The sequence below is a fragment of the Lissotriton vulgaris genome, chromosome 2_1 (genome assembly GCF_964263255.1).
Source record: "Lissotriton vulgaris chromosome 2_1, aLisVul1.2, whole genome shotgun sequence".
Lineage (NCBI taxonomy): Eukaryota > Metazoa > Chordata > Amphibia > Caudata > Salamandridae > Lissotriton > Lissotriton vulgaris.
The window spans coordinates 1871414087-1871439814 of record NC_141687.1 but is presented as its reverse complement, the minus strand read 5'-3'; the positions used below and the strand labels follow the sequence as shown (position 1 = coordinate 1871439814).

General features: G+C 42.6%; 1 protein-coding gene across 6 annotated transcripts in view; it reads left to right on the top strand.

The window, feature by feature from the left end:
- The window catches only part of MEF2A (myocyte enhancer factor 2A), a 500550-nt gene that overhangs the window by 70372 nt on the left and 404450 nt on the right, over positions 1–25728 (top strand). The gene's annotated exons all lie outside the window — the stretch shown is intronic.

The following is a 25728-nucleotide window of genomic DNA, read 5'->3' as shown; positions in this document are numbered from 1 at the left end:
TCCCTCCACACCACTTAATCCACTCCAATCTACCCCACTGAACTCTACCCCATTCCCCTCCACTCTACCTCACTTCATCCCAATCTACCCCACATCACTCTATCCAACTCCACTCCAAATTACCCCACTCCTATCTATCTCTCTCTAATCTCCTCCACTCCACCCTACCATAAGCCACCCAATCTATCCCACTCCAATCTGCCTCACTACACTGTACCCTACTCAACCTTAATCTACCCCACTCCAATCCAATCTGCTCCTCTCCACTCCCATCTACCCCACTCCAGTCTACCCCAATATATCCCACTCCACCCCAAACTATCCTACATCTATCTATCCCACTCCAATCTACCCTACTCTAATCTACCCCAATCTGCTCCACTCCACCCCACTTCATTCTATCCCACTTAACCCCCACTCCACTCTAAGCCAATGTACCCCACACTCCACTGTTCTCCAATGTTCCCATTCCACTCTACCCCATCAACACCACTCCACTCTACCCCATCAACACCACTCCAATTTACCCCGCCCCACTAACTTTTAGCCATGCTGAACAGCAGCCACACTGGTGTACATAATGCCTCAAACACATTGCCAACTCATTGCGAGAGCCATAGCTCTTGCATAGGTGAGACATATTGGCTTTGCCAATGTTTGTTTCAAGATGCAGCAGATAGTCGCCCAGCAACAGCGCATGCGCTAACTTAGGCCAGACATAAAAAGGCAGGGGGAATTACATTTCCTGCTAGCTTGCATTAAAACGGAGAAAGTATAAGGGGGAAATATACATTTAATGTGGAATGTTTTCATAACCGCTCCTGGTTGGAGTTAAGCAAGACCTAATGTAATGATTCTAAAAGATATCCATTTGTGTATTTAATATTTTTCCATGAGCCCGTACGACTAGTTAGGGGAGCACTGAACGAAAGTATTTCAAAATATATATTTATAACGCATATTTTTCAGGTAATGCTTCCAAACACAGTCCTAAAATTTCATGGTTCTATTAATAGCAGGTGTAATATTTACCCTGCTTATTGGTAATCCTTTTGTCGACTTCAGAATGAAAAAGCTAAACAAGCCCCATTGAGATTCAAACTTGTGGTAAGTGGGTTGTAGTGGATGCGTTAACCAACGATAAGCTTGTGTACAAGTTGACATTATTTGAACCAAAGAGAACCTGCCAAACAATTGTGCTGTAAATTTCACCCAACATATATTTGAACTCCTTCTAGTGCTCTTGATCAACCAGATATCTATAGTGCATTGCCTCCGTAATGTGCTTGCAGGACTGGTTCATCAAGCTCCTTTAAAAACCAAAATCTGCTTCAAGCATCAGCAGGGTTTTCTGTTAAAAAAATGTCAGGTCGCCAGGGTAAATCTTCTCCCATGTCCCAATATTTTTTGTTTTCAATCACTGTGATGCACAGTGTGCTGATTTCAGTGATTGAAAGAGAAAACAATCTGCACCATTAGGTGCCAGAGATATTACAAAAAATAAAATGGGGAGGCTGTCCCGTGCACTGCCACCTCAAGTTCCCAAAAGCCTTTTTGCCCCCTTGGCCTAGAACATCCTCATCCCTATGGTAAGAGTGCACATTTGGGTTCTTTTCAGCTTCATTCTTGATATGAACTATCAGAGAGGGGTTAAATCCCTGTTTTCATGGTGAATGACCACAATATTCGGGCTCCTGGTCAGCCAGTAACCAGGGAACCCTATGAACAGTGGGCATTTCTGCAAAGTAGAGACTGTGGCGAATCCAGGGTGGTGTGGCTGGCATGGATCTTGCTATTTATTTTACCTAGAATGCCCTGCAAATATCAAACTGTGTGTAAATTCATGAAATGTCCTTGCATTTCTGTGACTGGGAAGTTCTGGGATCTGAGGCGATCCACAATATTACTGCCTTCTAGCGTTATCACACATCTCACTATAAAAACTGTACCTACTTGTGTGGCTTTGCCAGTTTCCTGGGAAGAGAACTGATCATACCAGGGACCATGCGAAGACCACTTTGACTTCACATGGTGACATTTAGCGGCGGCGCGCATGCACTGCCCGCTCGAAGGCATGCTGTGTTGATATATGGGGAAGGCCCGCCCTCTCTCTGCCCATATTTGTCATTGGCTGTGGCATTGTCCTTCGTAAATGCTGCCTTCTGATTCGTAAATAAGCTTGCAAGTCTGTCCTTGGTACCGCCTTGTCTTCATTTGTAACCTCCCATGAGGACTGGCCCTTTTACTACTGTTACATGGTACGTCGTCTTTGGTCTGGAAGCACTATTTTATTTAATGCCTTTCTCCTGCTGCAGGCACAACATTCTTTCCTTTGCGCCGGGAGCGCTTTCACTTTTAAAGCAGCCCGAGACAATCGCGGCTGCTCCTTTTCAATGAAATGGGTCTCGTTAGAAATGTTAGAGGCTTTACCTACGTGTTATCGACATCTCTGTTTCAGTCTTTCCTTGGGTGAAGATGGGCATGCGTCGTTCAGAGGGTGGTGAAATAATTTAAACAAAAGTGGTCTAGCCACAACCTGAAACTTTTGGCCCGCTTATCAAAGCCTTGAAGTGAAATTACGAATTACATAATTCTACTAATGCTACTTTTTAATGTAGCAGCGGCAACTTCTCAAAAGTGCTCACCAGGGACCTCTAGCCGCAGATTGCGGTACTGCGACTAGACATGCAGTTCTTGTGCTTTGCTCACTAGGTACCTCTAGGAGCAGCTTGCGGGACTGCATCCAGACATCCAGTGCTGTTGCCTTGCTCACAAGGGACCTTTAGGAACAGCTTGTGGGACTGCATCCAGACATCCAGTGCTGTTGCCTTGCTCACAAGGGATCTCTAGGAGCAGCTTGCGGTACTGTACACAGAAATACAATGCTGGTTCCTGGCACACTGCACAAGCATTTGCAATACCTTAGGTCTGGCATTACTGAAAGTATGAGCTATTGGTGTTTCAATGCAACGCCAACTCCTCAGACTTACAGTAATGCGAGACCTGTTGCATTGAAAATGCTTGTTTATCCGTTCTTGTCGGTGATAGGCCTACATAAGAAAGTGTTGTACTGTTTTTATCAGGAGATGTGTGGGAACTTTGAGTCGTATTGACTTTGTGGTTGCTTGTAGATTCTCGAACTTTTCCTCTCAAAAATATGAGAACAATATGTTGCTTAAGACAAAGTTTTAAGTTTGCAAGGCATTGTGGGTAAGAAAACATATTGGGGTCCATGCAGATAACACCACCGTGGACTTCCCTGGGTGTCCAGCTTTAAGACATGTTTAGTTTCTTTGCGAAATTGTGATATCTACACACATGACCCTTTTCAGCATTCTGTCTACACTTTTATTTTAGAAATGTGTAGCTTTTTGAGTTCACCTAGAGGATTCACACCTGTTTCCAGCACAAACTGTAAGTAGACAGAAACAACAAAAATAGGAAAAAAATGGACTACCCCTTCCAATAATGCAAAGGCTGTTGTAATTTTTACAACTCTGCTTATTCTTGGAAGCTGGGAATATGGTGATCTTAGCCCAGCAAATCTTTTCTTGATACCATTTTTAGAAAATATTGTGCACAGCACTGGTTTCCCATTTATCATAAAACCACCCCCCCTCCCCCACCCCATTTTGGTTATTTTCTCTGTTCGCTTCAGGGGAATCCACACAACCTGCATACCCTCAGAATCCTCAATCTGTGTGTTGGGGTAAAAGATCCTTTTGTCTTGTATATCTTTTGTGTGAAAAAAAGCTACGAAGGCTTGAGCACAAAGTGCCCCAAACATCAAAAAGTTGTTGGAAAATCTTAGCAGTTAAGAGATTAAAGAGACCGTTACTCGTGTATAGTTGTTCTTGCAAATAAATGATTTAGTGGTATCCTATAGGACGCCTCATAGCACGTGATTTTAGAACCTTTTGGCAACTGCGGGAGTTCAGAACATATTTATTCAGTGTGTGACTCGCTTTGTTGAGAAGTTAATTGAAAATCAAATGCATTTGGCATAGTTCACCAGGGTGGGCGACGGAACAACGGCTAAACTTTAAAATGATTCAACTTTTACCCTAAAAGGCAAATGGCCTTAATCTATGATTCTTTCACAGTTTAAGCTGAAATGGAAAAAGTTTGGGTAGCCAGGGTATTGGAAACAGAGCACAGAGCATCGTTATCACTGCGGGCCTGCAGTGTAAGAGTGCTGGGACCCAGTGTTCCCGAGAGCTTTTAAGCATGATGTTCAAGTTAGATAAAACAGCAAGAATTCCAAGAAGATGCTCTCCGCAAACTAAAATGCTTTCAAGTTTGCAGCAGTAAGTGCCTTTAATGGCGCAAGCAAAATGTACTAAAGTAACTTGGTTATCATCCAAGATGTGAAGTGCTTAGAAACACATTAATTGTAGGTTTAAGTGCAAAATCGATCATTTAATTGTTGTATGTGTTGAAACCGGTATATTCACCGGACTTTAGCAAATGTAAAATGCATTCACATATGGTAAGAAGAAAGGCTAAAGTCTGATACATCTTTTGGTTGTCAGAGTGTGTGCTACAGTAATCAACATTAACCAAGTAGTCCCAAGGTTGGTTTCAAGGTGTGGTCAACCGTACACATTTTGTCAGTTGCCTAATAAGTACCAGAATTAATGTAATTTAACATTTTAAGAAGTTTTAGCTTTTTCAGCTCTGTAAAAAAAGGGGGCATGGTCTTTACTTTGACCTCATCCCTGGTGGATTCACAGCCTACACCCAGTCATGGACTATTCACAGGGAAAAGCACAAAGATTCACTCTTAACACTGGGTGCACATCATCCATTCTTGGATGCCCATCGCCTACCTCATGCCCAAACCAATCGTCACTGAATTCCTGTTTTTGCTAAAAAATAACTGTACACACCTGACTCAATGACATGAACATTGAGCATTGTACCTAAATTTTCTCTGAATGCCAAGGCATGAGCGTTTACCCTTGACATCACTCTCAAGGAACACATTGCTAAAATATACAAAGAGGGCCTGTGAAATAGTTTTTATAGTGACTTCTGAAGTGCTGTCTTTGCCTTTGTACTTTTGCATCTGGATGACCTCACTGACTTCATTGGCACCCGTAAGGACTTCCTGCATGTTTTAGCATGTTTCGTTCTAGGCTTGAAGAAAGTGATCCTATCAGCCCCATTCTGATGGTACTCCATTGGCTTCCGTTGCTGGCTCGCATTCTTTGAAATAAGCTGCATAATTTGCAAACACATCACAACCATCACCTCCCACTTATCTTGCAGACAATCTCATCATCTCTGATGATTGTTTGGTCTACCCACAGGCAGGACAACATTAGAATTAGTAAAAGAAAAGAGAAAAAAGCAAGGCTTCAGACTTGTACCATCTATGCACCAACATCACCTTATCCATCTGGACTGCCTCAACACTGCTCCAATTAAGGAAAGTGTTGAAGATGCACCTCTTTAAAGAGCACTATATCATATTAACAGTCCACAACTGAGCTACAGCTCTTATTCTTCGTGGACTTGATGCTAGTCTTTCACCCTGTATAGCTCTATGCTTTCTTTTGGCTAGGCCTCTGCTATTAAAATACCACCCATTTACATTCATACCATCTCCTCCTGTTTATGACATCAATTGAAGAAACCTTGTACAATGCATGTGTGTATTAGTAACATGGTATGTGGATTCAATACAAACCTGTCTGTGACCGTTTTGATCCCCAACCTTCACTGGATGCTAAAACACTCCGATTTACCTTGGGCACCGACCACTCCCACAAACAAAGCAAAACCAAAGGTGCCTGGTACCAGCTCTCTTCTAAAGAAATTCAATTTCTTTCAGAAATTGACTTAAGAACACTTCAAGCCCTTGTAAATTTGCAACTGGATAGTGGTAATGTCTTACTTTGTAGCCTCATAGGCTCCACACTAGTATCCCATAGGGGCATCCTACACACTGTAGCATTCCTGAACCAGGGCCTAATGAAATCTGATGACATCACCCCCACCTTGATGACGCGCCTTGATGAAACTCCATTGCCTCACAAGCCAGCTTGGACCCTAGCGGTCCGCACTAGACAGAAGGTAGCTATAGTTGAAGTGAGGGGAATTAAGGATGCAGCTGGCAGACTCTTTATAGACCCCGAAGGGATATGCGAGGTCTTTAGGCAGTTCTACGCCACTTTGTATGACTAGGCGCAAGCCAAGGACCCCTCGGAAATACGAGAATACTTGCAGGATATCCCTGTGGCAAGACTATCTGAGGAGGAAAGTAAGAAACTAGACTTACCTATGGACTCGGAGGAGATTAGGATTGCTTTACTAAGTCTTCCCTCGGGTAAGGCTGCAGGTCCTGACCAAATTCCAGTTGAGTTTTTTAAAAACTTTCCGGAATTCAATTAGTCAGGACCTGGTTACTACGATGCAGCAGGCTCAGTCAGGGGCATCTGTACCATCTTCCTGGGCTGGTGCAGATATAGTGGTCATTCTAAAGAAGGGTAAACCACCTACAGAGCCAGGATCATATAGACCGATTACGCTTATGAATGCGGACACAAAGATCTTTTCTAAGGCACTGGCGCTTAGGTTTGCTAATAAAATAGATACATTGGTGAGCATTAACCAGCACGGTTTTATCCCAGGGAGAGGCACCACCCACAATATAAGGAAGGTTATCGCCTTATTTGATGCTACAGAAGTCTCAGGGGATCCGATGGCAGTCATGCTGCTAGACGCTGAGAAGGCTTTTGATCGGGTCTGCTGGGATTATCTGTGGTTTATTTTAAAAAGAGCTGGCTTTGGGGAGGCATTTTTCAAAGCAATACAAGTATTGTATACAGCTCCGATAGCCCGTATACGAGTAAATGCAGGATACACATCTTCAGTACAGATCAAGCGGGGAACAAGGCAGGGATGTCCCTGCTCCCCATTACTATTTGCCATGTATATCGATCCAATGATACGCAGAATTGAGATGAATGACAGCATTCCCCCGTTAGACACTCACAGGGGGCACTGCAAAATATTGGAGTATGCTGATGACGTCGCGATAGTCACCCCAGATCCCACAGAGGCCATAAGGCAGGTGGAGATCGAAGCTTTGCATTTTGGTCAGGTCTCAGGCTATGCCTTAAATACCTCCAAGACGCAAATTATTAAGAATAGGAATGCGGAATGCTCCGATCTTCGAGTGGCTTCATCAGGAGTATATTTAGGGGTGACAGTCGCTGCGGAGTTAGATAGTCTAGTGGAAGTAAAGATAATGCCAATAATTGACAAAGCTAAGAAGGATCTTGATAGACTTTACAATTTACATCTTTCTTTAGTAGGGCGCACCAATATTATTAATATGATTTTCCTCCCAAAGTTTCTTTATATTTTGAGGACTATCCCGCTTTTTAAAAAATCTAAATGGTTTAATATTTTGGAGCACATGATAAATAGGTTTGTTTGGGCGCATGGTAAAACTAGAAGAGCTCTGAGGTTTATGGCACTTCCTAGGGAGAGAGGAGGGTGGGCCCTGCTGGATCTAAAAATGTATTACTGGGCAGCTGCCATACAATATATGTCAGGTTTAATCGGAGACGCAGAGGTTGAGGGTCAGGATAATTAGGAACAGTAGCGATTTACGCCCTGGTCCTGGGTGCTGAAACAATGTTTTTTTTAAATGTACCGATTCTACTTATTTTAAAAGGACCAATTTCAAAACTTTGATTGCAGCACACAATATATGGAAGGCCTTTACAAAAAAGTTTGGACTAGGGAGATACAATGTATATACTAGGATGCTTAATAACTCTACACCCCCCCTGGAAATATTCTCAGATTCAGTATTTGCAGACTGGGGGAGACATGGAATAATAAAATTCGGAGGCATGATGGGGGCACAGGGAATGATGCAATTTTCTGACATCCGGACAATATATGACTTAGACCCGAGGCATTTCTTTACACTTTTACAAATTAGAAGTTTCATCTTGGCAAAAAAGGGAGGATCTGTGGGGTTTAGTAAAAACTCAATTTTGTAGATTATTGAGGGTGGAACAGAATGTACAATAAAAAGATTATATGCTGAATTGATAGATCAGAAGCCAGATGACCTGGAGAAGTATGAAGATAAATGGGCACATAAGTTAGGCATAGATAAGGAAGTCTTCTGTTTGTCATTAGATATGGGGCAGAAACTCCTGTGTTCAGCAGCCCTCCAGGCGCAACATTATAAGACATTATATTCATTAAATTCTACGCCTGCAAGGATTGTGCAATGGGGGGGGGATAGCCGGTATTAATTGCCCTAGGAGTGATAGCCTTCAGGCTGATATAGTACACATGTTTGCTACGTGCACCCACCTACAAACCACACAGGAAGATATTGAGCTATTTCTCAAAAGGTCACTAAGAATAGAAATTACTTTAACTCCAGCAATAATTATAACTGGAGTAATCGAGGCCGATAGGCAGGCTGAACAGGGCTACTTCATTTTTGTAGCTATGGTAATACTCCGCCTATCTATTGCAGCGGCATAACTCGATCGTATTCCGCCGACCTATCATCAATGGTTAGCTAAATTACTATCGGCATACAATTTGGAGAAAGCAATATACGCAAGGAAAGGGGAAGGAAGCTAGGCTTACAAATATGGGATCCTATAACTAGATGGAAGGAAGAAGACCCTAGGCAGAATTCATAAAATGAAGTAACATGTGTTTTTTTGTGGTTAGAAACTGCTTTGGTTTTAGCTATATTATAATATAGGTACAGGAAAGTATCTTGCTCCAAATGTCATTGAGTTAATAATCCTCTGTTCTTTTTTTTTTTCGTGTATGTACTATTAGTTATGTGTGGCATTTTTTATTAATTTTGTATTTAAGTAATGAACTGCTGAACCTTGTACTAAAAAAATGGGGTAAATAACTTAATTAAATTTTTTTTTTCAAAAAAAGAAATTGACTTCAGAACACTTCAAGCCCTTGTATTTTGGCATCTGGATAGTGGTAATGTCTTACTTTGTAGCCTCATAGGCTCCACACTAGTATTCTTTAGGGGCATCCTACACACTGTAGCATTCTTCAACCAGGGCCTAATGAAATCTGATGACATCACCCCCACCTTGATGATGCGCCTTGATGAAACTCCATTGACTCGCAAGCCAGCTTGGACGATCTTCAAAAATAGATGCATCATTACAAAGCCATCACAACCTGCACCACCCCTAATCTTGCAGACAAGCACCCCATATAGGATGGTTCTTGGCACATCTGCAGCCAGGACACCATCCGACTGAAGACTAAGAAGAGTAAAAAATAAAAATAAAATTGGTCTTTTCCATTTAATCTCCTCGGATCTGGAACAACCCTATTTGAGGACAGCCCCAACACTGCTCCAATTTAGGAAATAGTTTAATACTTCACTCTTTCATAAACGCTAGATCAGAATACATTGTGTGTGTGTGTGTGTGTGTGTGACGCACCCACAAACATGCTGATTCTTTCACCACTTGTGGCTGCGGCTCTTGATGGGGTGGCAAATCCCTAATCCATTTTCACACCGATCCTTTGTGCCAACGGTGTGACATTAATAACACGCAGGACAGCCTGTGCTCAATTTCAATGGTAGTTTAATATAATTTAATCCACCAGCAAAAACACAAACCCCTGACCCGTTTAGAAGCAAAAGCTTCTTGGTCACGGGTCACAGACGTTTACACCAATTACACCTATGAACATACGTGATCTCACCACCACCATAGAGGTAGGACTATACAGAGTGCATTACAAGAAATGCTTTTTACTTACCATATATGCCACTTTCAAGTAGGTGAATTTTGAGTAGTGCTCTAATTGTGGAATATGTATGAAATAGATTACTTTAGTATTGATTCATGAGATCTGCAGGTAGAAGTATCTATCCGAAGAATAAGTTTGTATATTTCTAGTGGATACACGATCTGCAGATTCCTCATGCACCCCAGCCATCCCTGGTTATGAGGCGTATTGTATGTTTAGTAAGGTTCCATGTTCGTTTTTTCTGGACTATATTGCTGTTACTTTCCTCAATTTCCTCTCTACCGCTAAGGATGTGGAATAAAGGAAAGTATCATGTGACAGAATACCAGTGTGGTGCCTTATACGACTCTGTGACGTCACGTCTGGGGAGGCACTACAGTATAGCTGAGGCTGTGGCATCACCTGCCTATAGAGGAGAGCTATTTCAACTTTCCAGGATCCAGCCTGGCACTTACAGGAGATTTTAGATCAGGAATCTGCAGGTAGATCACATCTACAAGAAATATTGTTTCTGAAGGTAAGCAACTTATTCTTTCGGTAAGAAACTGGTTTAAGTTTTTTTAATGCAGGTGCCAATAATTTATTGCTGTTAATGCTTGTTGTTAATGTCTATTGCTGATGTGCTTGTAGTATGTAGTTTATGGGTGCTCTCTAAGCCTAAGTGGCCAAGGATACGCTCATACTATAGTACTATGCCACTGGAAGCAGTCTGCACGCGACTTGGGTTCAGAAAGGGCCTGGCTTGACAGTTCGGGCAGTACAGTTCCTGTTGGAAGAGGAGCGAGACTGACATGCATAGATAGGGTCGGGTATAATCTGAGTTGCTTGGTGGGTAAAATAAAAGGATTGGATTGCTACACGGAGTGATTACCAGTAGACCAGCATTCCCCTCATCTTTTGTGTATTGCAAAGAGTAGAAGAGTGCGGACGTCTGCTGCTGTGTGCTTGCCCTATATTAAAGAATAGGATAACAATGGTGGAGTTCGAAGGTGAATGAACTATAAAGATGCCTTGAAATTGAGCACACAACAAATGTAACAAGAAAAAGACACAAAGACGGAGGTCAAATGTCAGGCTATATCTTCTGACAAATTACTGCTATTAGTTTAACATGGAGATTGGTGTTACTATTCGTTTGCTGATTGTGCAGTAAGGGGATTTTGTAAATGAACTATGTGACAATCTTGTCGAAGTGTGAAAGGAGTGGCTCTGTTATGTCATTTTTTTTCTCGAACAATAAAATGTAAATACATGTAAATGTATTGTACAGATATTTCAAAATATGGTAGTAGTTAAGAAAAAGCACACATGCAGCACTGTTCTTATAATTCTGAAGTGTGATGGAGCCAAAGATTTTGAATAAAATCTAAACCTTTTAAGACACTTTAGTTTGTGATGTGCAATTTATAATGCATGCCAGAAACCTGCTTTCCATGCGTTGTTTGTGCGATATATAGTTTTATCATTAAAACTGCACGTCTGTGAAAATTTAGTGGCTATTTCGATAAAAAAAATGTGCCGTTTGTAAGTGACTGTTTGCTAACATTCCATGTTATATTGATATATTTGTGTCTGTGTGCTCCAAAATGCACCTTCGGCTGCATACCACGCCTTTAACACTCTCCTGCTAAATGGGCATGACTAATTTGCTACACTTGTTCTTTGTGTGACCCACTGGATTTTTTCACAATACCTATGACTATTTGGATTTAACCGTGATGGCAGCACCCGCACTCTGAAAATTGTTTCAGCATCACTGGTTAACGGCTGCTGCAGTAGTCCGTCTGTTGTGTTTATCTTTAAATCCCCAACTTGTGGGTGGCATAGGCTGTATGAACGTGTTTGATGTAAAATTGTCAGTCGGATCTAGGAGGTCTGACTAGGTGGACGTGTTGGCCTTTCAATATAGAACTTAAATAAAATCATTTAAACCCACCTTCTTCGTTAGGAGCTTTTACACTACACAGTTTGAGCACTGCATGATTTAAGTGCATCAATTCGTCAAAATGTGTAAGTGCATGAAGGACAGCTGAGTATTTCTGCTTCCAAACAGATAATTTGTGTGTTTTAGATTAAAAGAAAGGGTTAGTCTAGTGAGGTCTGTGATGACCACAGATAATACGAAAACAACGTGCTCAATGGGAGAAGAGACCTGTATTGGCTCTTAAATGTAACCTAACATATTGCGGTTTGTCCCCGAGCTGCTCAGCGTATCATTGATCGCTACGGTTTGGCCTTGCAATTGAGATGATTTGGAGACCTTTTTCAGCGTGATCAGCGTGGTTGGCCACTGTGGAACCAGAATTCCGAACGTGTGATCCTGGTCAGAACTCTCCCTGCGCCTCAGCCTCCTTGCCTGTTGTCCTGATTTTATCCGGAGTTTTATAGTAGAAGACGTGTAATTCTCGTACGCATCAGTGAACCCGATTTACCACCGAGCTGCCCACCACATTCTGACTGTTGGGAGGGGGCTTGCCATAAATGTGCTTCAATCGTGGTCTCAGTTATTTCTGTGAGGTCACAAACCGGCGACATTTGCGGTACTGAAGGTGTCGTAGGAAACGCCTTCACCAACTCAGCGTTCCGTCTGATTGTGTGAAATTGTACCCGAGTTCCTGAAATGCCAAACCTTTTGCAAGGAAAGATGTCACAATGGTGCGAGATACTGCACTGTGTTGGAGGACGACCATAAGGTAGTTTTACCCTGCTTCGTTCTTCTGTCAGACATGATGCGGCTGTAGGCTGGACTGGAGAGCAAAGTTAGTTAGTTTAATAATACATTTTAAGGAACTTAATTGTTTGCATCTTATTGACATTGTACTGGCTCGTCTCGTCAGGTTTGCCGTACGGTGCCAACACTATTTCTTAAATGTAGTTAAGAAAGGAAACTTTACTAAATTAGTAAAGTTTCCTTTCTTAACTACATTTAAGAGGCAGGGCCTGCAACCTTTTTATCAACAGGTCTGCATTGCTTTACTTGCAGTCTCAGCTGGGCTGGTGTATTTTACGAAAGAGGTGCCACCACCTAGAACTAGCAAGAACAAGGTTGAATCCATGACCGTTTTTTTGGAAAACGTATAGCCCAAATGTACATATAATGACTCCATGTTACACCTTTATTTGTCTATGGTTATTATGCCCTCGCAGGACCATATTCAACACCACTAATTTAGTAGCACGCCTGTAGAGCTGCAGTATCTTACACAGTTTTCTGCAATTTCCCTTTAGAAATATTTTACAGTACCTTTATAAGGAAATGGTAATCTTTCCTGCCATCCGTCCTCTGCTTGTCCAGCAGGGAGACGGGTCCCATTAATGGACTTCAGTGAGCAGGCTGATAAACATGATGGGCCAAAAAGCTTTGCATGCTCATTGTTTGTTAACTTAGTCACAGATTCCTTCACTGGAAGACCAGATTCTCACGTCACTAGCTTTTCCCTCCAACATTTAGCTCACTGGTAGTCAAATCTCTAAACATTTGACCATTCCTTTGGACCGAATTAACTGTTTGAGGACCATAATGGGTACACTGTAAATTAGTTGTAGTTTTTTTGAGGTCATACCATTATAGATGAAGGTTTTCTCGCGATTGATTTAATTGTTACGTTTGGGCTGGACTAATGGATATGGTCTGTTCAATTTGACCAAGTCAATCCTGCTGACCCTGGGGTTAAATTTATCACATTATTCCAACAGCCTCTGTGGATGATACAAAGTCCCATCATATTTATAAAAGCTGTCCCTACACTACATTCTCAGTAGAATCGCTCGGTCAGCAACAGCACTCCTGCTTCTATATCACTGCTTCAACCATTTGAGCGGAGAGTAAAATCCCTGGGAGTGCTGGGTCCAAAGGTGTGGAAACCTATGGACCTTATCGGAGCCGAAGTCAACTACTTTTGATTCATAAATATTTAACATTTTCATTTTTAAGCAAACCCTTGCCTAAGGCGCGTTCAGGGGCTTGCGACTGAAAAATGTTTGAAATGAAAACCAATCAACCAGACTGGACTGTTGACATCCTTGCCTTATAATTCTTACACTGTGAATACTTTTGTTTGTTATTTTCAAAGTACTGGTAAATTTAGAAGTTATCGTAAACTGCAACAAGCCATGTAAAAACACCTAAATATGGACATACAGCATTAGTAGCCTCACACCATCTGGATAGTTCGAGTCCTCATTTTGCCTTGCGTCCCTGTGTGCTGCCAGTACATCTTTTAACAGTAAGCACAGCCAGCTTTGGATTTTCACATACTGAGCAATAAGTAGCGGTGGCAGACGGAGTCTACCAAGAAAATGTGAGTATGAAATAAATCGCTCTCTTAACAATGGGCAGTTCTTTGGTTTTGGGAAGACTCATTACTTGTGAGCAACAAAGAAAGAAGTAATGCTTTGAACCTTCTGGAGTCGTGTTTGGTCTGCAGGAAACCTAACCTGTGCTGCTATTGGACATTTTTTAGCATCATCCACAGGGAGGCCAGTTAAGTTTATTATTATTTTTTTTATTTCATTTATTTAGTGTTTTATAGAGCGCGAACCAGACCCGTGAGGGTATCAGAGCGCTTTACAGTAGTATCAGGTGGAATACAGAACAAAGGGGGAAGGAGAGCCCAGGGATAGGGAAACAAATAGAAACAGTACATGGTAAAACAAAGTCCTAATATCCAACTACTATAAGGGATAGGAGCAAAAACGATGCAGTAAACTATCTTATTATTTTGGGTTCGAACAATCTATTCCGATAAATTTCTTTCCATTCAAAACCCGAATTGTAACTGGTTGTGGAAACTGTGCCTGTGCAGTGCAGGTGAAAATGAAGACTAGTTCCTCGTGTATGGCTTCACCTACAAATCTGGTTAATCATTTCCATGAATCTAAATTTTGAAATTAAGTTCTGTGACCTTTCTTGTTTCCTATACTGCTTGAAAATGTAGCTCCTTACTCCGTGATGTATGTGCTAGCCACGTACTCCGAGCCTAGCGCCATGAGACTTCTCAGGGTGGACATACCTTTTGGAATTGTTGAACCTACATCTGCTTCTAATAAGCAGCTATTGGAGCACTTCATAATTTCATTGGCAGGGACCTCGGGTTTACAGAATTCATAAGTGAAGACGGTTATTGAGATTTTTTTTAAGTACTGAGCATGTTATAACCATGATCCCAGTAACTCTGAAAACCCAGCTTCCTAATTGAAATGTATTCTAATCTTTCGAGGCATCTTGACATGCCTACTTGGTTGTCGAGCCCTGTACTCTGGTATCCTAGCGAGATGCAACCTGTAGCATTCACCAACATGGCGCAACTTTACTTTCTATTGTTTCTAGTATTCCATCTAGGAACCATACATGATTTGTTAGTACCACAACATCATGTGCACAACCAAGCCAGCATGTGGCTAGATCGTTTTATCAACAGCAGACCTGTATAAGCAAACTGCACTATGTACTCTCTTGCTGCGTCACTCCAGTGGAGTTTAGATTTCTGGACTGTTGTTTGGCATAACACTACCTAGAGCAAAGCAATGTGTATCCTGATCCCATTTAGAGGCCTTTCTTACCTGTACCTCCCTATACCTTTCCGATGTGTAGTCGGTGACAGTGTCTGATTGTTTCTTCATACCGTAATTCTTATACACTGCTGACTATGGAAGAGAAAGACACTTTAGGGCATTTTCCATGCTATTCAGTGAGTGTTCATGTACTTAAACATTACCAAACGAAGTCTTCAAATATGTCATTTGAAGATGGTTCAGACTCTAAAATCAGAATCATGGCTAGCTGCATGTTTATTTAGCATCGATGGACTTTACAGGGTAGGGGGGAAAAAGGATAATATATTATCAGGTTGGGAACTGACATCTGTTAGGGTAAGAATATTACTAGTCCCTACACATCGCCAACATTTGGCCCTTTGCCGTATCAAGAGATCCTCTGGAACAATCTACATGTGGATAGTTGTTTTCTCACTTGTTACTCCGGCTTTAGAAAATAAAATGGAAAACTTTGCTGGTGAGGAAATCTTGTTTAAGATGGTTTCTGAGAGTCTTGCTAGCAGCAGCTATCCATCAAAATGCCATGCTTTTTCCTTTATCTCTAAACTGGACTGGTGTTTAGCGCAAACACTTTTAAGATGCATGTCACTACTATCAAGGGAAAAAGAATGAGTAGAGAAAAGCCTCGTTTAGATTGAATATAATGTAATACGTTTTTTGTGTAACACACGTTTAGACTACTTGTTCTCTTATGGCTGTTGTGTGCAGTTTATCTGTGATTGTTAATTTACATATGGGGTGAGTGCTCAATGGAAGATGTCTCTGGGAAGTGAGCAAGTGTGGTGGATCCCTGCAGATGGGGTCTGTGGTGTATGAAGACCTTAGGAACTGTTGTTCTAACCTGGGTTAGATTGTCTCTACGTGGTGCACCACAGTGAGGGTTCAGCTAATTCTCATATTCTTCTAAAAACTGAGTTTACTGTAAAATTGTAGCCTGATGACAAAGGATTTTGCCAAACACCTGAATGCACACACAATACCTTTCCAATGTGTTACTTGGTTAATATGCTAATGGTCTTTAAACAGTGAGACTGCAAATAGATTTTCTGTCGTTATTCAGTAGCTTATCCTTGATTGTGGGTATTAAGTGACCTAATATTTTCTTTAAATATGATTGGCTATGCTGTTTAACTCAGCATAGTTTTTCCTGGGGTTCTAAGTAGTATTCTACCTGGGCCGTGGACTGGGTTTCCCCGTATTAGGCTTACAATTCTCAAAGGTCCGGCAATCCTCCCTCCCTGGGGTGTGTTTGGTTAACTCCAGTTTAATTGTTTGAAGGTTTCCCTCTAAGTCATTGCAGTGCCCCAGCTCATATACCTCTGTGGTGTTCAGAGGTGCGCTCTTTACAGGGGTGTGGAATTTATTAAATATCTACTTGTCCATGGGGCAGGTTGCTTCATAAATCTAGTTGTCCTGTAACAAAATCCACTTGTCCCTGTGGTGCCATGTAGTTCTCCCAAAAATTATGGCAGCAGTCTCATTATATAAGAGCTCTTAAATAGCCTCTCTGATTTTGCCAGGGTATATCCCATAGTAGTGTTTGAATACTAGTAATCATTTTATGTTGGCACATTTCCGCAGCTCCACATACTGGGACTGAAATGGTGGTGGTAAGCAGTAGTTCCAGGCTTGGAATGCCCTATTGAGCCTGTGCAAACCTACTAACTTGCATGTTTTAGGGTTTTCAATAAATCCTCTCTAAACTTTCCCATACTGAGAAATGTTGGAAATTTACTCCTGAGAGTGGCATACGTAAACCTTCTTTCAGAGTTGAGAAAAAAAGTAGTTGGAGGGAAAATGAACTTTCAAACATCCAGGTTTTCACATGAGCAAATCTACACATGCATATTTGCTCATGCTAAAATGCAGTTCACAAATATTTTGTCGAAGTACAATTTCTTGCCCTACTAATGTAAATTCTTGTGAATTCACAAAAGCCATATACCAAAAGGTGCACTTTTGAGACTTTCTTTAATAAATGGGCCCCTAATTTGGTCTAGCGTTAACCATGACCTTTTGTGTTTGTTAAAATTCTCTCTCTCGCTCTCTGAATCGGCTGGCTTCACTGTGAGTGACAGCATGCTGCTCTTTCACAAGGAGCATATTGGTACACAAAGTAGTTTTGATCAGTACCAGTAACTAATGTGGCAGTGTGTGCTCTTTGAGACCAAAAACTATTTTTGCGTTTGCGAATGTTTGTTATAATGTTGAGGGCCCGGCAGCACTAACATCAATAAGGTTTTACAAAAGCCATGCCAAAACAAGTCACGCATTACCAAAACTAAAAAGCTGACCAGCAATGTCAGACCTACTGGCTTTGCTAAGGCTTGTTTATTTTTGTTTCCCATAATCTTATTGAAACTGGTTACACAAATTTTCCAATCGGAATATTTTTGGGAAATACTAGCATGCATCAACACATTTTACTAAATGATGCTGCAAAGAAATGGTACCTGAAATTTTACAGTAGTTTAGCAAAACGTTATTTCCCTACTTTCATTTTTTAGCAAAGAAACATTAATCTTGCTTTCAAGCTTCTGCAAATATTTGCATCTAATCAGAGAGCATTCTGTGATCATCCTGCATAGCCTCATGTTGCTAAACTTTGAAACAGTGTGTACACATTTTCATACTGGAACCACTGTCAGTAGTGCAGTCAGAACGTACATTTACTTACAGCGCTCTCCCTAATAATAAAGGCTTTCAATTAATAAACCATAAATACAAGTTTGAACAGCATTAACACATGCACACACATATTAACTAAACTACAGGCAGTACCCTTCCCTGATCCTTAATGTGGTACTGCAAACTGGCAGCCAAAGGGTTTGTGTTTTTCACAGGGTTGGGCCTACTTGTCCCAAGGACAAAATACACATTAAAACTTGTTGCCCTTGACCCCAAGCAATATGTCCTGGGCGTCGGGCTATAGGAATTCCACATCCCTGGAGGCCAAACCTTTTTTTGGCATGGCTTTAATAGGTGCTAGTCCAGATAGAGGACCAGATCCCAGTTTGTCTTCCACTCCTATCCCTTTTCCAGGTCCTCTGGGGACAAAAGGAAGAAGCACAAAAGGCATGGTTCTACCAGGAGACATTTCCGATCAAAATGTAGATCCCCCACCTCCAGTGGCTTCCTCTTCTGAAACTGAGCTGGTGGATATTGAGGCACAGGAGGTTCTTTAGATTCTGTTGCCATCCCTGGTGCAGCTACCTCCAGCAGGTCCGATCACAGTACCAACGCTGGTCTACCCATAGTTCCAGCGTTGGGTGCTAATCCCTCCATGTTCCTTCAGGTTGTATTGGAGGTTTACAAGCAAGCGACAGTCTACTCTGGAGTGCAGTGAGGCCCCAAGGTAACATATGGGGCTGTGCTCAGGAGCTTGCCAGTGGGTTCTCCTTTGGCACTAAGCATCATCCTGATCATGCCATTGTAGCCTTTGCCAGCAACATATGAGATACTCCTGGTGTCGTATCCCATGGCTTTTCCTTCTACCTTGGCACCTCTGCTGCCTCTCCCACTGCCTCAAGCGGTCTTGCAGGTCCCAGTTAAACACAGTCTAGAAGGGAGACCCAGCATCTTCTTGAATAGTAATATGCAGAGGGTCGTGGTGACCATTAGCAATACTGAGAGACGATCTGTGATATTTTTGCACAAACTCAGAACTTAGCCTCTGAGATACAGATGAACCACCTCCTCCCTGTTCTGTAGCTGGCGATCTTCCAGCACTTCCAGGATACAAGTGGTCTTGACATATCCCCATGTATAGATGCGTTCCAGTGCCCTGCCACAGCAGAGATGGCTTCATTTTGTGCTGTCCTAAAAAAAAGCTGGGTGAGTGCTAGCGTTGCTCCTCCCTTTGGTCGAGGTTAGGCAAAATAGCGTAGCTCATATACCCCAGACCCTTCACAACTTCGACAGAGCCTCTACTCACATTCAGCAAAGCTTTGCTAGTGTTCGTTCCAGATGCTTGGACGAGTCAACTATAGTTTTGACTGTCAGCTGAACAGTGGCGAGGTGCCACAGAGTGGCTCAGGGTGACACATCATTCTTCTTGGTCAACACATTACAGGTAAATTTGGTCATGCAAGCCTCTTCTACAAACAAGCTGAACCTAGGATCATTCCACCAAATGGGGAACCAAAGGAATGAGAAGGGGTAGGCAAAATATACTGCAACACTAGTCGAAAGGAGTTGTTGCCAGATCATGAAATTGGGCCAGTGTACTTCCAGGTTCCCAAGAAAGGGCGTCAGTCTCCGTCCAGCCCTAGACCGTAGGCTCTTGAATTTTTACATTTTGAATGAAAAATTCTAAATGCTGCCCCTTGTTTGGGTATTTGTGGCCCTGGAAATGGAAGACTGGGTGTTGTCCCTTGACTTACAAGATACATACTTTTAAATACCAATCCTGCAGTCACACAGGAGGTACTACCTTTTCGCAATGGGATCCACTCAATACTAGTTTGCAGTCCTTCTATTTGGGCTAATATCTGCACTGTGAGCAAAGGTGATAATGGTGGTTGCGGCCCATCTCCTGTTGTAAGGAATTCTGGTATTCCTGTTCCTGGATGACCGGCTGCTTAAAACTGGATTGCTGCAAATGGTGTTGCATCACATGCAGGCAACAATGTCCCAGCTTTTTGATCTATGTTTTTTTTTATCAGTGTTCCTAATTTTCACCTAGAGCCCCTTCAGCTCCTAGTTCTTAGGGGCAGTACTGAATACAATATCGATCTGAGCCTTCCCTCCTCCATAGAGGTTCTGGGCTATAATTTCATTGTTTTGGGTAGGGTTTATGATCACACTTTTGAAAGTTCTGTGACTCTCCTGTATCCTAATGGTCATGCACTGGTGCTGGTATAAGAGGGCTCTCCAGTGGTTCCTCTGCACCTAAGAGATTAGGAGGAAATGATTTTGATCTCCAGGAATACTGAAGCAAATTTAAGTTGATGGTCTATAGAGGAGAACCTGACTAGTGGGAGATCTTTCTGTCCACCCCCTAGCTGTGGCCACAGCAGTGATTGAGTCCCCTTTAAGGTTGGATTAGCATTTGGAGTAACAGGAGATTAGATGCCTTTAGTCTCCAGAGGAGAAAGTTCTGCATATCTACTCCTCAAACTACAGGCAAATTGGTTATAGCTCAATACCTTCCTCCTTTCCTTAAGTGACCAGTCCGTCCAGATCTTGACAGACAATACAAACTGTAAATGGTATGTAAAGATGCTGACAAATGAAAAACAAAGAATTAGTGATGAGGAAGCCATCCAATGGAAAGTAGTGGGGTAATGGGTGTGCTCTAAGCCCGTTTAAGATTTTATTTAAACTAACAATAGACGATGGGGAGCCTCCCGATCTGGTGGTTGGACCGTATAAATGCAATTAAGATTAATGTCCTGCCCCAACTCGTATAAACTTTAAAGGACTAACCCATCCAGATTCCACACTCCTTTTTGGCATCCTTGAAAAGCTGGCTCTTAAACTATATTTGTGACAAGGGGAGAGGGAGAGAGGGTAGCGTACAAAGTACTATGCCGCCCAAAAGACAGGGGAGGCTTAGCATTACTGGACATATCAACATTATATAAGGCCTGCTAGCTACAAGTCCTAGCGGAATAGAGTACTAGGGAATCATACAAGCCCCGACTCCATATGGTCAGGGTGACTGCTGTCCATATTTAAAAGATTTGGTATGGTGATCCAAGAATGAAAACCCCCAGTGTCTATATGAGCACACCAACAAAAGGAACACTAAGAGTCTGGGAAGAGGCTAACAACAAGCATTTACAATGCAATGGTTTCGCCTTTGGAAAAGTTTGAGCTATTGGCTTTGTAAATGACAAAATTTGTATTTATGTGTTAGTTTTGAAAACAGATAAATAAATGGCATTGTCATTTACATTGCCATTAGTTTAATCTCTCGCAAATGTGACACCTATTGTACCCTACGGACGAGCTCAGCAGACAGCAATTACTACCACACAAACACACCCAGAGCCAGCCACACAGACACACCCAGAGCCAGCCACACACACACACCCAGAGCCACACACACACACACCCAGAGCCACACACACACACACACACACACACCCAGAGCCACACACACACACACACACACCCAGAGCCACACACACACACCCACCCAGAGCCAAACCTAAAATTAAATCAAATCATGGTGAGCAACACAGGATGGAGCAGAATGTGGCCCAGAGCAATTAACAGTGCCCGAGATGAATTCCGGCATTTCACCCATCGCGTTTTTGTTTTCCTTTGTACCAAACTCTTACACATACACACCAGACTGACTGCATAAATAAACAGTGATGAAAATGCAGTGGTTAAACAAGTTTGCCGCAGTAATCAGTGTGAATTATAGCACGGGGTTGACAAATAGGCTAAAGTTTATAAAACTGGCATCAGTGAAATAGGAGTGCCTGTTTATAGCGCTGCGTGAAAGCAGGCCTGTCACAGCAGGAGCTAACAAGTTAATTATTCAACGTTTGTCAGCGCCCACCTATGCTGGAGTGGGCGAGGACAGCTGCGGGCAGACCAACAGCAGGGTTTTGTTTGTAAACGGCGGGGTCTGGTCTGCAGGACTATTCTGCAAGGAGAGGCGGGCGTGGAACTGGAATCCAGCGCCTACGGGTCGGAACGCCGGCTTCCAAGTGGGCAGATGTGAGGGGCGGGAGGGATGTGAGGGGCGGGAGGGACCGTCCCACTTCACATTTTCTGAAGGGCGAACCCCCCTTGCGCCCCCACTCTATTTGTCCGGGCTCCAGGTTGCAAGCAGTTGGATGCAGCCTTGCCGGCCACCGAAGTGGTCCCGGAAGCCCACCTGAGGCGAGATCAGCAGATGTAAGCCCTCCTGCACCAACCACAGCCCGAGCACGGAGACCCTACAGCGGCACTCCACGGAGACCCCAGGAGGCTGGGCCCGCCGGGGAGGTGCAGCTGTGCTTTTCGAATCAAGTACCAGGCACCTTGCACTGCAGGAAACTCATGCAGTCTCACCTCGGAGGCCACCAAATGCACCCTAAACTTCACTGTCGGCCTGGGAGGCACGCAATAGACATCACGTGGCCCGTCAAACTCACCTCCCCTCGGGCACCACGCACAAACATGGCAGAGACCACCACCACTGAACCCCCCGCTTCACTGTAAGCGACACAGCTGCGCCCTGGGGCTCGAGCCATGCACAGATGTGCACTGTCCCATCATTAGGGCCGTGTTATGCAAGAACTCACACACACTGAACACCCTGACACGATGTTGCCACAGATCTGTAAAAGTGCTAAGAGGAGGACCTTCAAAAGGCCTGTTCTTCACACAAGAGACTGACAGACTGGGGACAACAAACAGAAGACTTGTTTTTAGTTTACCCGTTTTTCCTTTGTGTAAATCTGCACGCCTGCTTTAAATGGTAGTGACACACATTATACATCTTATACTAAGGCGCAGCAGAGCACCGTTCCATGCAGTGTCCCTGAAGAGAAGAGATACAAACAATGTGCAATAGTAACAAACTTTGACGTGTGAATTACACCCGCTGCCCACGACAGCCCGAGCAGGCAGTTGCACTGCACTGAATGTATGTTGTGAATACAGCACACCACCTCAAAGGCGTTTCTGGAGTTCTGCCTTTAGGAACTTCCTGAATTTTGACTTGAAGACTGAGTGTAGGTGCTTTCTCGAGGAAGAGAGGGCATTTTACGTGAAACTACAGGCGCCGGGTTGGTTCCAGAACACAAACTGTCCCCGCTGAACAGTGTCGCCAGAATTCCCAGAAGGTGACGCAGATTACCAAACCATGTTCTCTCGCCTGGGGCTTCCTCCGGGCCGAGAGCACACGAGGGTGTGCTGGCTTTACCTGTCGCACTCACAAAGCCACCAGACACGTATGCAGCAGAAAAGACACAAAGGCTACACGAATATTGTTAGACGATGATGGAAACCCAGAGTCTTACAGAGCGCAGGCGCCAGCATAATACTCTCCTGTTTGTCCCTTACTGTGAGTCGGGGAGCCTCACGGGGGGGGGGGGCAGGCATCGGCAATGTGCTTCGCGCCCCCTCCGCTCGCTTCTGAAGGCCGCTCCTCTCGCTGCAGGGCTCCCTCCGCTCACGGGGGCCCTGCAGTCCAGCTACGGACTCTGGCGTCCCCTCAACAAAGAAACACACAAGTTGAGTATTTTACCCAAGAACTAGCATGCCGGTATTTCGGCGGGAAAGGTAAAGTTACAAGATTTTGAAAATGATCTCTAAAAACATACTTGAATGGGGAGGCAAGATCTCTGGATTAACTTATCTATATCCCTGCAGTTACCAAGTCTTAAGTGATTGGCATATCTAAAAGTATATATTTAATCCAAACATAAGCATCGTATTCCACAAGAAAGAATGAAAACAAATAAAACAATTTAGAATAGTCTTAAAAAGATATTTTCCACACCATGAATTAAGTAAACCTCTGTTGTACATTTATTACATTTGGAAATACAGTTGATCATAATACAATATACAAATTCTTAAAAAACATGATTATACATTTCATTAAAAACACTTTAAAACAAAGAATCACAAGTCGACGCGGCGTTTCGGTATTCTGTATGACTACCTTCTTCAGGACTGATTCTAGACCGATTAAAAAAGATTTTTAAAAAGACAGGGTTACTTTTCTTACATTGGTGCAAATATCTAGTGAATCAATACTATATATGATCACAGTACATGGTAACTGTAGTATACTTGTTATTCCCTTTTTTTTGTAGACATTTTTTAAAAAACAAATATTTGCCTTTGATATAAAGTTCTGTTGTTTCCATAATTCTTTTCCCTTATTTTTAATCTACAACAACCCCCCATTCCGGGAACATATCAAGCTTGATCAGTGCACATTCCTACACTTGGACAGAACTAATGGTGTTTACCTTTCCCTTGGACTACAGCGTCCAATGCTCCGGAAGCCCCATTTAGGACCTCAAATTATGTACACATATTTACTATGTATGGATTTCACATTTTTTTCGCATACCTTAAATTTAGATTGGGCAAGTTTGACCCACTGGACACAGTTTACTTCAGTTCTGTGCCCTGGTGCCTTCAAATAACTTGGCTTTTTCCTCTTGATGCTAATTTGCCAGTTTTTATGTCACTATTTGAGATAAATAAATAAGAACGATGTTTTTAATCCATCCCACCACTACGGGTTTCGTTCTTTGTGAAAAAGATTGTGTTTGATACCTCAGAATAAACACCCCTGTTTTCTTATTTGTATCAAATTGAAATACCTGGTTTTCAAGGTGAATTAGCTTGGTCTTGGACCGCCAGGAGGAGCCACCGTAGTCTTAACATTGGGTTTCATCAATGACCCTAAGGAATTTTTAATTATTCTATATTAGTGCATTTGAGCCTTACTCTGTTAAAAATATTAGTGAATGTTGAAACTGGGGGGGTCACTCACCATTCAATATTAGCTGACTGGCGCAATTTCCCGGATATGATGCTTTCCAGTCCCTCCTTTGTGAATTGGAAGTCCGTTCTATGGTTGATAATATAAAGTGTAGAAAGGATGACGTTATACATGCTGTCTTCTCTGTATCCTATTTAATTCTACTTTCAAAGTGCTCTGTTTATATACACTATGTTGCTGTATGTTAAACGAGAGGGAGGTTTAAAAAATCTCACAAGGTTTTAACTTGACTCTAGTTTGTGGGTTATTTAAGTTAAGTTTGAGAACTATTTCAATTTGATTTACTCCAGGGCGTTTAGACTAACCCTATATCCCCATTGCTTTCTACTTCAAAGTGCCATTACCTTTACTTTCGAATTCGGCCTCCCTGCTCCTGTTGTCCTGGCAGTCTGTTCCACGCTCTCCAGCTGATGCGCTACGAGCCGTCAAGAGCACCGAGAGATTGCTTCTTCGCCGGTACTTTTATATTATCTGTTTAGTCATTGGTTGCTGCTATCTTTACTCCGATAGGTTCCCTTTGAACCAATGAGCGTACGGTTTCCATAGCAACCGAACGCTTTTACTCCTGTGCTCGGCTTCCTATGCTATTGGTGCATGATGTATTGATCTTCCCTTTCTTATTGGTTTGCGCTGGGAAAACTTAGCGTGGGGTTGCTGTAGCAACCGAATGCTTTTTATTCCGTTTTTGTACCGCTTTAGTTTCCTTTCAGTCCGGATCTCGTTCTAACTCGGGACTGTGTTGTGGATGGCTTAATGCCGTCGCGCACCATTCTACACCTGCCGGCCCCGTTTTATTTATATATATATGTTTTTTCAAAAAACGCTCGATATTGAGATACATCCAGACTTACATACCAAATAACACACGGTTGTCATGGCAATCAATGCCGCTTCTCCCGTTCCTTAACCATCGACATTGCTGATGT